Raw genomic sequence first — 13,674 nt, 5'->3', positions numbered from 1 at the left:
CTTTATGTCACCCCAGCAAGACACTGTCACCTGTCCCCAGTCTCGGCAGAGTAGGGCTGATCTTTACAGAAAGATGGTGAGGGAGTACGTAGCTGACCATACCATCGTCCTAAATGATCACACAGCTCCCTACAACTACTGGGTTTCAAAGCTGGACATGTGGCACGAACTGGCGCTGTACGCCTTGGAGGTTCTTGCCTGCCCTGCCGCTAGCGTCTTGTCCGAGCGGGTTTTCAGTGCAGCTGGTGGCATCATCACCGATAAGCGTACACGCCTGTCGACTGACAGCGCTGACAGGCTGACGCTTATTAAAATGAATAAAGGCTGGATTTCTCAGAATTTCCAATCTCCACCAGGTGAAGGAAGCTCAACCTGAATAATTGATCCACTCCTCCTCCTCCTCCTCATTTTCCTCCTTCTCCTCCTCTTTGTACAGTAAAGCAGAGGAAAATGGCTATTTTTTGACAGGGCCCACTGGCTCTTGCTATAGTACTTCATGCATTTAATTTTTCTGGAGGGCCACCTACCCGGTCCTCTGTTTGAAACAATTTTTGTGAGTGCCACATACAGGCACTCAATCTATTCCATTTTTCTGGAGGGCCACCTACCCGGTCCTCTGTTTTAAAAAATTTTTGGGACTGCCACATACAGGCACTCAATCTATTCCATTTTACTGGAGGGCCACCTACCTGCTCCTCTGGTTTGAAACATTTTTGGGACTGCCACATACAGGCACTCAATCTATTCCATTTTACTGCAGGGCCACCTACCTGCTCCTCTGGTTTGAACAATTTTTGGGACTGCCACATACAGGCACTCAATCTATTCCATTTTACTGCAGGGCCACCTACCTGCTCCTCTGGTTTGAACAATTTTTGGGACTGCCACATACAGGCACTCAATCTATTCCATTTTACTGGAGGGCCACCTACCTGCTCCTCTGGTTTGAAACATTTTTGGGACTGCCACATACAGGCACTCAATCTATTCCATTTTACTGCAGGGCCACCTACCTGCTCCTCTGGTTTGAACAATTTTTGGGACTGCCACATACAGGCACTCAATCTATTCCATTTTACTGCAGGGCCACCTACCTGCTCCTCTGGTTTGAACAATTTTTGGGACTGCCACATACAGGCACTCAATCTATTCCATTTTACTGCAGGGCCACCTACCTGCTCCTCTGGTTTGAACAATTTTTGGGACTGCCACATACAGGCACTCAATCTATTCCATTTTACTGGAGGGCCACCTACCTGCTCCTCTGGTTTGAAACATTTTTGGGACTGCCACATACAGGCACTCAATCTATTCCATTTTACTGCAGGGCCACCTACCTGCTCCTCTGGTTTGAACAATTTTTGGGACTGCCACATACAGGCACTCAATCTATTCCATTTTACTGCAGGGCCACCTACCTGCTCCTCTGGTTTGAACAATTTTTGGGACTGCCACATACAGGCACTCAATCTATTCCATTTTACTGCAGGGCCACCTACCTGCTCCTCTGGTTTGAACAATTTTTGGGACTGCCACATACAGGCACTCAATCTATTCCATTTTACTGGAGGGCCACCTACCTGCTCCTCTGGTTTGAAACATTTTTGGGACTGCCACATACAGGCACTCAATCTATTCCATTTTACTGCAGGGCCACCTACCTGCTCCTCTGGTTTGAACAATTTTTGGGACTGCCACATACAGGCACTCAATCTATTCCATTTTACTGCAGGGCCACCTACCTGCTCCTCTGGTTTGAACAATTTTTGGGACTGCCACATACAGGCACTCAATCTATTCCATTTTACTGGAGGGCCACCTACCTGCTCCTCTGGTTTGAAACATTTTTGGGACTGCCACATACAGGCACTCAATCTATTCCATTTTACTGCAGGGCCACCTACCTGCTCCTCTGGTTTGAACAATTTTTGGGACTGCCACATACAGGCACTCAATCTATTCCATTTTACTGCAGGGCCACCTACCTGCTCCTCTGGTTTGAACAATTTTTGGGACTGCCACATACAGGCACTCAATCTATTCCATTTTACTGGAGGGCCACCTACCTGCTCCTCTGGTTTGAAACATTTTTGGGACTGCCACATACAGGCACTCAATCTATTCCATTTTACTGCAGGGCCACCTACCTGCTCCTCTGGTTTGAACAATTTTTGGGACTGCCACATACAGGCACTCAATCTATTCCATTTTACTGCAGGGCCACCTACCTGCTCCTCTGGTTTGAACAATTTTTGGGACTGCCACATACAGGCACTCAATCTATTCCATTTTACTGGAGGGCCACCTACCTGCTCCTCTGGTTTGAAACATTTTTGGGACTGCCACATACAGGCACTCAATCTATCCCATTTTACTGGAGGGCCACCTACCTGCTCCTCTGGTTTGAAAAATGTTTGGGACTGCCACATACAGGCACTATCCAAATTAAATTGTCTCCATAGCAGCCTCCACACGTTGTCTCCATTGCTACCTCCAAAAGTCGTCCATATAGCTGCCTCCATACATCGTCCCTTTATCAAACGAGGTGTGTCAGGCAGAAATTTGGGTTGTTTTCATGGATTCCACATCAAAGTTGTTAACTTTGTCGCCACCCTGCTGTGTTATCCACAAAATATACTGGCAAACTTTTACCATTTAGGGATATTATTTCAGCGCTTCTTGCGCATCTGTTTACATTCCCCTCACCCGGCATATCCTAAACTTATAAGAACGCTACTACACTTGATCTTATACAAAAGGTTCTTAGAAGTGCTGTTTGGGGAGTAGCCTAGAGACAGGGGCTTGGATTGGCGAAAGCTCGCCTGGCAGCGGAACGCCAGCTCCATGCGCATCATGCGCTTCTTGCGCATCTGTTTACATTCCCCTCACCCGCCATATCCCAAACTTATAAGAACGCTACTACACTTAACTTGGTGCAGGCTGGGACCGAGTCTGACCCTGGGGCTGGTCATATACTGCCGACGCAGAGAATTGCGGGGCCTACCTCGGTCCAGGTCTCAAAGGCCTACTATACCTCCTCCCACCCCTCCTCCACCTCCTCCTCCTCCGAATTACCATCCGTGGGCATGGCGCCATCAGTCGGTAGCTCTAGGCACAGCAGCAGTGCCGTCGCTAAGCGACAGCAGGCGGTGCTGAAACTGCTGAGCCTAGGCGATAAAAGGCACACCGCCCAAGAGCTATTACAGGGCATTCCACATCAAAGTTGTTAACTTTGTCGCCACCCTGCTGTGTAATCCCCAAAATATACTTGCAAACTTTTACCATTTAGGGATATTATTTCAGCGCTTCTTGCGCATCTGTTTACATTCCCCTCACCCGCCATATCCTAAACTTATAAGAACGCTACTACACTTGATCTTATACAAAAGGTTCTTAGAAGTGCTGTTTGGGGAGTAGCCTATAGACAGGGGCTTGGATTGGCGAAAGCTCGCCTGGCAGCGGAGCGCCAGCTCCATGCCAAGATCCAACTAACATAGTTTTAACTGCAGCACCTTTAATCTACTACTAGTTCACTGCCTCCATACATGGTCCCCTTATCAAACGAGCTGTGTCAGGCAGAATTTTGGGTTGTTTTCATGGCTTCCATGTTAACTTTGTCGCCACCCTGCTGTGTAATCCACAAAATATACTGGCAAACTTTTATCATGTACCGATATTATTTGAGCGCTTCTTGCTCACCTCCTTTGGTTCCTCTCTGCCACCCATTGGTTTGAAGCCTGAGTCCATTTAGGGTATGTCGCCATGCCACTCTCTAGCCTGCCGCTGCTGCCGCTGCCTCTGCATGCCGTCCCCTATAGTGTCAGGGTCAATTATTGGATGTTTTAGATGCTATCTAGCTTCATTCTGTCACTCTGTCATGGCCATGCTGTTGGCCATAATTTTGGCATAATGGTGCGATTATGCAGCCTCAGAGGCATCCATGCATGCTGCCCCTGCTGTTTCCTGTCCATTTCCGTGGTGTTTCCATCCTTTTCTGAGGTTCCCAGGTGTTTGGCCAAGCTTCCCTGTGCAGAGCCTTGGTCCCCTTGAAAAATGCTCGAGTCTCCCATTGACTTCAATGGGGTTCGTTATTCGAGACGAGCACTCGAGCATCGGGAAAAGTTCGTCTCGAATAACGAGTACCCGAGCATTTTAGTGTTCGCTCATCTCTAATCAGAATCTCACCCCTTAGGCTCAGACTTATCCACTGGTGGACTGATGAATCAAGTGGTGGGCACCAACACATACGCTTTCACTTGTTAGAATGGTAAGAGACTTCTTCCCCATAGGAACCCTCTGTCAGTGATAGTAATATTGCTTCATGAGGCCAGAACAGGCTGCCTGAGCACTATTACTTCAGCTAAAGCCGTCTTTAAGATGCAGTTGTCATTGGCATTGCACTCTGACATAAGAAAGGCAAGGCTGTGTGATGACATCATGGTGCTACTGTACTTCTGTTCACGTTTCATCCTGCGGAATGATCTAGAAGCGGAGACATAGGAGAGCTGACATTGGTAATAAAATACCCTTTTTTTTTTTTAAATAACTACAGTTTTGGGACAAATAATGGTGTATGTGGTGGAGGTACTGTATATAAAATTTATGGGGGCACCATATGTATAAAAAAAACATAAATTGGGGGCACTATTTAAAATATGAAATAATTAAAGAGGTCATTATATGGTAAAATAATTCATTTCATGAAGCCATATAAAAAAAATCATAGGGGAACCATATATTTTGCAATTAATTGACATGTAATTTAATTTATTAGCTGTGCAGTACTGGTTTTTCATGGGCTATAGGATATATTGCAATATAATGAATGGTTGCAATGTATTTTTTCATATATGCAGGTGACACAGTGTGGTTTTGTTATGGGGTGTATGTGATATATGTGGGTGGGGCACATGGTGGTCAGTTGTGTCAGGAGCTGAGAATATTTGCAGGAAAATTTGTCAGCCATAGGAGAAATCATCATGTTCTTCTGGACCCGAAGAATTATCCACCAACTGTGTGGCACTTGATGCCACTTCTGCCAGTAACTATCTATAAAGTTTGTCAGACCATTCTCAGCAAGCGTAGAGTAATAGCCATGGTTTTTAATGTGGTGTGGTAAGCTAAAGGGGCGCTTGTGGTAATTGTCATCTTTTTTTATAAGTAATGTTGGTGCTGAGTACTGATAAGTACTTTGGTAAGTAAAACACAGCCCACTAATGGAAAGCCCAACATTTATGCCTTCACATAGTTACACAACTGCAACCTCTGTCTACAAACCAAGAGCCGTTCACTGGGAGAGAGGGAAGAAGATTGCTTATTCTGCCAGGGCCTTGATATTTTGTGATCCTGGACTTCTGCAATAAGGTAATATTTCTATGTATCAGTAGGGTGGGCCGCTGGTATGGATTTTTGTGGTGGGCACCGGGCACTTCAGTCTGAGACTGCCACCGCTCGCATTCAAGATATTATCTGAGCACTAAACCCATTTTATAATTACATAATATAAAAAATGCATTATTTCTTTTGGAAAAGGAAACAAAGTAGCTGTACCATATCATCATTATGGGTTACTGTGTATGGGAACTGTTTACTTGCAGCTCCAATCTATCAAGATACTGGGTCTTGAAAACATTAACAATACTTCCTTTACAGAATCCATATTCACTGCCAGGGAGATCTTGCAGCTTTGTTGATGGTGATGAGATGCGTGAGTCGAGTGCCATTTATGAGCAGCGAAGACGGAGAAAGGAAGAGTACAAATGTGTTCACTGAACAATGCCGCAAAAGAAATATTTTATCAACTATTTTGTTCTTTATTGCATCTTAACAGGGAAGGAAAATTGTGAAGGTAAATTTCACTTGAGCAGTAAAACCCACATGGAGCTTGTTTTAGTACTTGACTGCCTTTTATCTCCCCATATTCTTTCACTGTTAAGCAGCAATAAAGAAATATTGGTCAATAAAGCATTTTGCCTCTGGATTTTGTGCACGCTGCACGACTGCAGGTCATGTTGCTAAGTAAAAATCTCCTCTTCTTAATGTGCATTCTTATTGGCTGTAAAGAAAGGCAATTGTGCATGGATTTGCAGAATGAGCGACCGCCAAGATGGAGGGAAGCCTCATTAACATGAAATATTTATAGCGCAGGAAAGGGTGAGACTCAGAACAGGATCTAGTTTTTCATATGAGTAAGAAGTATGTACAGGGAACTCTGCAATCCATACAGTCAGGAATGGCTCTCTGCTGTCTCTCTTTCCATCTCTTATATTTAAGAGGTACTTGTCCAACAACTATAAATTTGGTACAGGATATTCTGCTGAAGGATACATGAGCATTTATTTCTTATATTTGGAGTTGAAAATGTTCAGTTCTAATGTACCACCATAGGGAAATGAGGAAGACAGAAGGCAGGCAGAAAGCCTTGCCTAAACTAAACATCCCATCCAATGGGAAGCTTAACACCCCATACACACTTGAGAAAAAGTGCAGCTATTGAGTGAAAGTCAGTCCCAGCTTTATTGTTATTAACTGCTTTCTATATTCACTCATTCGCCTTGCTTGTTATGGTCTCAGTTAAAAAACACCAGTTGCGACTTCAGATGAGGATAACTTAATGGGGCACATTTACTAAGGGCTTTGCGCCAGTTTCCTGACAGACTTTGCACATTCTTTTAGGTGTGAACTGCTTACACAGGTGTCTGCACCAAAAATGTATCGCACGTTCGACTCAAATTAGGGGGCGTTTAGGCGCTCCGGCAGACCATGTGCCTGATTTAACATGCAGAGTCTGTTGCACGATCTATGTTAAAGGTGCACCACAAAAAAGTTGGTGAACTCTCTTGGGCCAGTACAGGGAAGTGGCAGATTCATGATTTCATTCCCATGTTCTTAATGAGTCACACCCAGCATTATACACGGGCAGAGCACAGAGCACATTCTTAGTAAATGTGCCTCAATAACTGCAGATGAAAAAAAAAATGACAATTACAAATAAATTACATTCGTGTTGGGGAATGAGAACTGGTCAGTTGTGACTCCACTGGTCAGAAATAGGTATGTAAAGTGGTGATAGAGGGTATAGGAATAGGGAAGAGTGAAATATCTACTGGTCAATGGAAAGCAGTAGAAGATGAGACCACCAACAGCTCAAGACATAGACTGAAGGCTGACATATCACCTTGCCCAAAGTAAACATACCATAAAATTGCAATATGTACCTCCTCACTTCCAGGAGTACTTGCTGCCATTTAATTCTGAAAATACTCTGTCAGACAACATCTGCCTCGTGAAACCCCAAAACTCCCCAGATCTGAAATTCTGCTCTCTGAACTTCCCAGAAAATATAAACGTGTCTTAATAACCAGACAGCGGGTTTGGTCTGCCGGGAACTGGAATTCTTGTGACAAATATAGGTTGCCTTAGTGTCCTATTAGACATCAGTACACCATTCAATCAAAAATAGCCCAGAAGCCTGTGGAACCTGTAACAAAGCAGGAATTGTCTTCAAACCTGCAGGTTGGTTTTTAGCTACCTGATCAGCCAAATATGGTGCTGAAGCTTTATGGCACCCCCAAATGGCCAGAGAAAGGTGCCTTGATTACAAGCCAGCCCATAGGCATAACCTATAGTCTATTAGTCATTCTAGGTCTAGGTAGTCAGTATCTGTTTTCTGTTTTCTTATCCGACAATGGTACTCCAAAACATTGCATGAAAACAGAACGTTAATGGTAAGTAGGCACAAACAGGACTCCTCCAGGGCCCACAAAGAGGAATTCATCCAGATAATGGATGACAGAGGCAATCTTTCACATTGCACCACCCATTCCAAAAATGAGCTAATAATAACTGCAGCATTATAGATGCAGTAACAATCTAACAAAGGATAGAAATTTGGAAGGATGAGTAACAGGCAAAAAGCTGACTCGATAGCAAACTTCATCAAAAGTACTCCCAGATCAGCACAGATTTAAGACTTGCGGATTTCTTAAATAATTGCAATAAAATAGCAAGGTCACTCCACTCCCCTTTCTGGTGTATGTATTGTTGCTGCAATGCCGTATACTGGGAAGCGGGAAAAAAATTCAGAATGGAGTGAAAATGATGAGGGCTTGGATTTTACAGCTTTCACTGAGCGCCCCAAATCACATGTCTATTTTATTCTTTGGTTCGGTACGATCACGAGGATACCAAATTTGTACAGGTTTTATAATGTTTTCATACATTTAAAAAAATTAAAACCTTCTGTCCAAAAAAAAAATTCTTAATTTTTCCATGTTCTGGCACTAATAACTTTTTCATACTTCAGTTCACGGAGCTGTGGGTGGTGTCATTTTTTGCGCCTTTTGATGATGTTTTTAATGCTTTCATTTTTAGGACTGTATGGGCTTTTTATCACTTTTTATAGAATTTAAAAAAATTTTCAAAATGGCAAAAAAGTGGCATTTTTGACTTTGGGCGCCAATTTCCGTTACGGGGTTAAACGCTGGGAAAAATCGCTAATATATTTTGGTGATTTAAACTTTTACTTTTTTTACTATTTTTTCATATTTTTTTTAATTTTTTTTAATTTTTTTTTTACCATTATTTTAGATCCTCCAGGGTAATTTAACCCTGCATGGTCCGATTGCTAATACTATATACTGCAATACTACTGTATAGCAGTATATAGCTATTTTACAATGATTTTTAATAGCCTGCCTTCTGGTGGCTATTAAAAATCGTTGCACCTGGCAAGCCTACGTGTCTCAATGAGACTCTAAGCTGCCATAGCAACCGATCGTGTAAAGGTGGGTTAGGGTTACCCATGTAAAGGTAAGTTAGGGTTCGACCGCGGCACTTAACAGGTTAACTGCCGCGATCGGTGCCAGCACCGACCGTGGCAGTGACAGGCGGGTGTTAGCTGTTTTATACAGCTATTACCCGCTGTGTATGGAGAGAGCTCAGCTCGTGAACTCTCTCCATACACCTCTTGCCGCGCGAGGACGATATAGTTCGTCCTCGGTCGGCAAGGTGTTAAATAATCTGGAGTCATTATTTGAGAGTGCTACGATTGGTCTCAGCGAGTCTGATTCTCTGAGTAATTTGGAACCTACGGAAATCAAGGCATAATGGTCCGATGACCACATGACCTCTGTGACCACAATGGTAAAGCTAGTCCAATCGTGATTCTCTGTTGATTTGCTATCACAACTGCTCCAGTTACTTAATTCATGGGCTTAAGGAGAATCTGAGCAGCTACTTTTACTGAAGGATAAAAACATAAAGCTTATACTTATTCCTGGAATATTCTTTTCAAAACATTTCTTTTGGTCTTTGAAAGAAAGAAATTGCTTCTAAATTACTCCTCTCAGCTCACTTCTTGCTCTTGGAACGTCCTGCTGCTCTTGCTCCGGGCTTCCCCGCAAATGCTGACGAAACAATTAGTCAGCGTTCTCCAATTCACCGACAGATTGCATAATTTTTGCCAAGAGTGTTCCTCTGACTTTACTTCCCCATGATAAGACACAGGTACACTCAGGAAGAACACATCTGTTCACATGCCTCAAGCCAAAGGAGTAACACACATGTGAGGATAAAAGACAGGGAACAGACTCACTAAATGTGAAGCCCACCATGATTAAAAAGCTTAAACAGACAGTTCTTTTTGGATGAGAGGAGGAGGGTTGACCTATCCTACAGAATGAGGATAGAACATTCTATTTGTTTTCTACCTTTATTAATATTTTTTCAAATTTGTCCCTCAAAAGTCCTTATAAAAAATAAATCCCTGGTTTCCTGTCTACGAAATTGTTAAAAATTCTATTTATTCCTCAACTTCTGAATGAAAAATGTTAACAATTTTTTTCTCAAAATGACAACCCTGTATATAAGAGTATGAGAATGTTATAAAATGGGGCTCACACTTGGGCACTCATTACAGCTTACTGTATATTAATTTATGTCTCATATATGAGATGATATATAATATGGAAATGGTATAATAGTTGGCAATATTTAGTTGCAAAAGTACTGCCTCTATACATTAAGTCGGGTCTCCATACCCTGTGTCAATATCCATATGCAATTCAAATGCCATTCACACGGATGGTTATACCAAATAAATTTCTTTATATAAATTGGTAACGTGTACATAATTAATTTTGCACAAAAATAAAGAGCATATTAACTCACTGTTCAATAAATAAGTGAAATTCATTCACGCAGGCTGGAGCTTACAGGAAGGGCTGCTCATTCGAGCAGTATGGCATCAAACATATCACATGACGTTTTTGGACCTGAGTGAAGTTGGCCCACCCACCTTGTTCAAAGCAAACAAAATTGGTGTCAAACATTTGTGCTATGTTTGTGCTGGTTTGTGCAGCAGAAATTTTCGTTTGTGCCGCTTTCATTTTTAAGATTTTAATGAAAGTTTCCAGAGGTCATCAGAGGTCAACCAGCCCCCCCTCGTTGCCCAAATCAAACAAAACTGGTGCTGAACAATTCTGCTACGTTTGTGTTGGTTTGTGCTGCTCAAATTTTTGTTTGTGCTGCTATTGTTTTGAATATATGAACAAAAAATTTAAGTTCAAAAGTGCTATGTTTGTGCTGGTTTGTGCAGCAAAAATTTTCGTTTGTGCCGCTATCACTTTTAATATATTCATACTTTTTTGCAGAGGTCATCAGAGGTCATCATTCATTTCTTCCAAAGTACAATGTGATCAAACCAGGGAAGTGTCACTAGGTTTGTTTTTTACCAGTTCATCCTAAACACCTGAACATACCTTAAAAATTATAGCGGCACAAAAAACAAATTTTTGCTGCACAAACCTAGCACTAACGTTTGACACCAGTTTTGTTTGATTCGGTTAATGTGGGGGGGCTGCTTGAACTTTTGAACTTTAATTTTTTGTTCATATATTCAAAACAAAAGCAGCACAAACAAAACTTTACGCAGCACAAACTTAGCAGAATTGTTCGCCACCAGTTTTGTTTGATTTGGGCAATGTGGGGGGGCTGGTTGACCTCTGATGACCTCTGGAAACTTTCATTAAAATCTCGAAAGCGATAGCGGAACAAACAAAAATTTCTGCTGCACAAACCCGCACAAACGTAGCACAAACGTTCGACACCAATTTTGTTTGATTTGAACAAGGTGGGGGGGCCAACTTCACTCAGGTCGTTTTGGGGCATAGCCCCTTCCTCAAACATGCTCAGTGATGATACCACCACTATTATTTAAACAGTGATTTACATGAAACAATTCTAGAAAACATAAATACCATGTTCAAAACAATTAGCGATATAATATAACTGAGTAAATCTAATGCTGTCAACTTTTGATTACATTTCAATCACATCATTACAATTTCATAAATTACTCTGCTGGCTAGTCCAAACTGGACTCAGTCCTATTTACTGATGGATATTACATGATCTACAGAAGGACACCAAATTACAATTTTCGGCCATTCCTTTTGGAGTCATTGGGGCACCAAGGTTCCGTGCAGTGCATTTTTGTCGGGTTTCCCAACAATTTCCGATTTGCACCGAATTGTCTGGGGATTTTGGCACACAGTATTGGGTTTTGGCGCATTGGCACCAGCTTGCATGCGACAGAAATAGTGGGGCGGGCTGTCAGACAACCCGACGGATTCGGACAATGCGCAAGATTTAACATTTAGAATTGTGTCGCAAGACATGCACTTACAAGAACTGGGAAGAAGAAGGTGAACTCCGGCAGACGTCGGCGCGGGACCGACACATACAGGAAATTGGACGCACGACCTTAATGATTCGCGACAGACCCGAATCCTCGTCGGACAACGCACCGCGGGATCGCAACAGGACCAGGTAAGTAAATCTGCCGCAATGTGGGGCATATATCTATTTTTGGTGCATAATTGAGACATTTGGAAGGTCTTTTTTGCACCTTTTGTATGATCATGTCTTTTTTCCTGTGATACATGTTTAATTTTTCCTCTCCTAGCAGGTGCAAGTTTTGCCTTTTTTGTACAGGGGAAATCCAGCTCAAGGACGAAATTGGGTTATAGTAAAAACATCAAATCTTCTTTATTGAGGCATCAAAAAACTTCACATAAACAAGGGGAAACGCGCGGCCACAGCTCGCGATCTACTCATTTCATAAAACATCCTTCATGACCTAGCGTGATGTGTGTGTAGGTGTGTATAAATCAACCACACCTATGGTCACATGACCTCTCTTGTTAAAGGGAACACACTGAAGTTTAAATTCTCAGGTTAGCAACACATCTATGTATATAAAACTCGGGATAAGCAAAAGGAAGAAAAGGTGGCGATCAAATAGACACAAGGGGGCATATTTATCAGGACCTCTGCACAACGCCAGTGGCTAACTTATTGCTAGCTTTTGCGATTATTTGCCCCGATCCGCCACCTTCACATGCCTTTACTGTCCCCGCAGCGGCGCACTCGCTGCTGCCGACGACCTTTCATATATGAAAAGTCGCCGGCTGCGTTTTTTCCTATGCCAGGCCCTGTGGAAGCCTCTTGATGTATCCCGCTGCGAACATGCACGAGCGCCAGCGTATGATAAATATCCCCCAAGCTGTTTACAGAGAGAGAAGAATAAAAGATAAAGCTATTGTCAGATCCGCTGGTAGGGACACCGTGTCTGCTGGCGATGCTAGCGGTCTTCCCAGGCTGCATAAATTGGATCTGGACCTTCCACCTGTGCCAGTGTTTGTCCTTTTGGAACTCACAGTTTAGCTGGATTCCTGGACTCCTGTGCTCCCTTAACGTTGTTGCTTCAAGGTGACTTTTCCTTGTCTAGCGGTTTTCACCTTGACGTACCCTCTGGTGTGTCCCGGCGGTTTTGCTCACTCTTCTATGTTCAGTGTCTGTACATCTTTAGTTCTCTTTTCTTGCGTCTGCTTCAGTTTCTTATGCTGTCTTGAATCCTGCTTGTTTCATCATTGTTTGTCCTGTTTTTTCCCTGTCTAGGAATACTGTCCTAACGCCCACACTGCAGTTTTCTGTCCGTACCACCTCACAGTGGCTGACAGACCTATTTGTCCTCTCACCTCCCATGGCCTTACAGGGTAGATAGGAGATTCCTGCGGCAGAGGCTCCCTACCTTCAAGGGGGTGTCTGCCTTGGTAGGGTCTAGTCTGTAAATCAGCTCAGGGTTAGTTCGCCCTCTTGCTCCGTTCTGTCAGCCTGCACTCAGATTGGTGTGTTAGTTTGTTTTGTGTACAGTATTCCAGTCGTGAGTTTTTCCTAACAGCTATATTAAATTAGGAATATCATGTCTTGCCTCTTGTTCAAACCATGCGGCATTCTTGTGCCAAGGGAAAATATCCAAAAACTTTCTCTATTCAACAATTTTCGTCTATGGTCACCACCCCTTGCTGTTTTTTTAACTTTCTCTATATCGGTTATGGAAAAATCTGTACAATTACCCTCATTTACCGATTGAGAGTGTTTGGACGCCATGGATATATTAACAGATTGATATAGCGAGAAAGAAAGAGAGTGTCATACCAGCCCAGCAATTGTCAATAATAATAGCAATATTTATTAGAAAAAATATATTAACAGATTGTTTACTTTTTGCATCCGATAAATGGTGTCTAATGCTCACTTTCAATGCACATGTGGTACATCCCACATATTATATTTTACATTTTTTACAGGTAATGCAGTACACAATGTATG

Source organism: Engystomops pustulosus, chromosome 6, assembly GCF_040894005.1.
Source record: "Engystomops pustulosus chromosome 6, aEngPut4.maternal, whole genome shotgun sequence".
Lineage (NCBI taxonomy): Eukaryota > Metazoa > Chordata > Amphibia > Anura > Leptodactylidae > Engystomops > Engystomops pustulosus.
Note: the sequence above shows the minus strand (reverse complement) of the source record.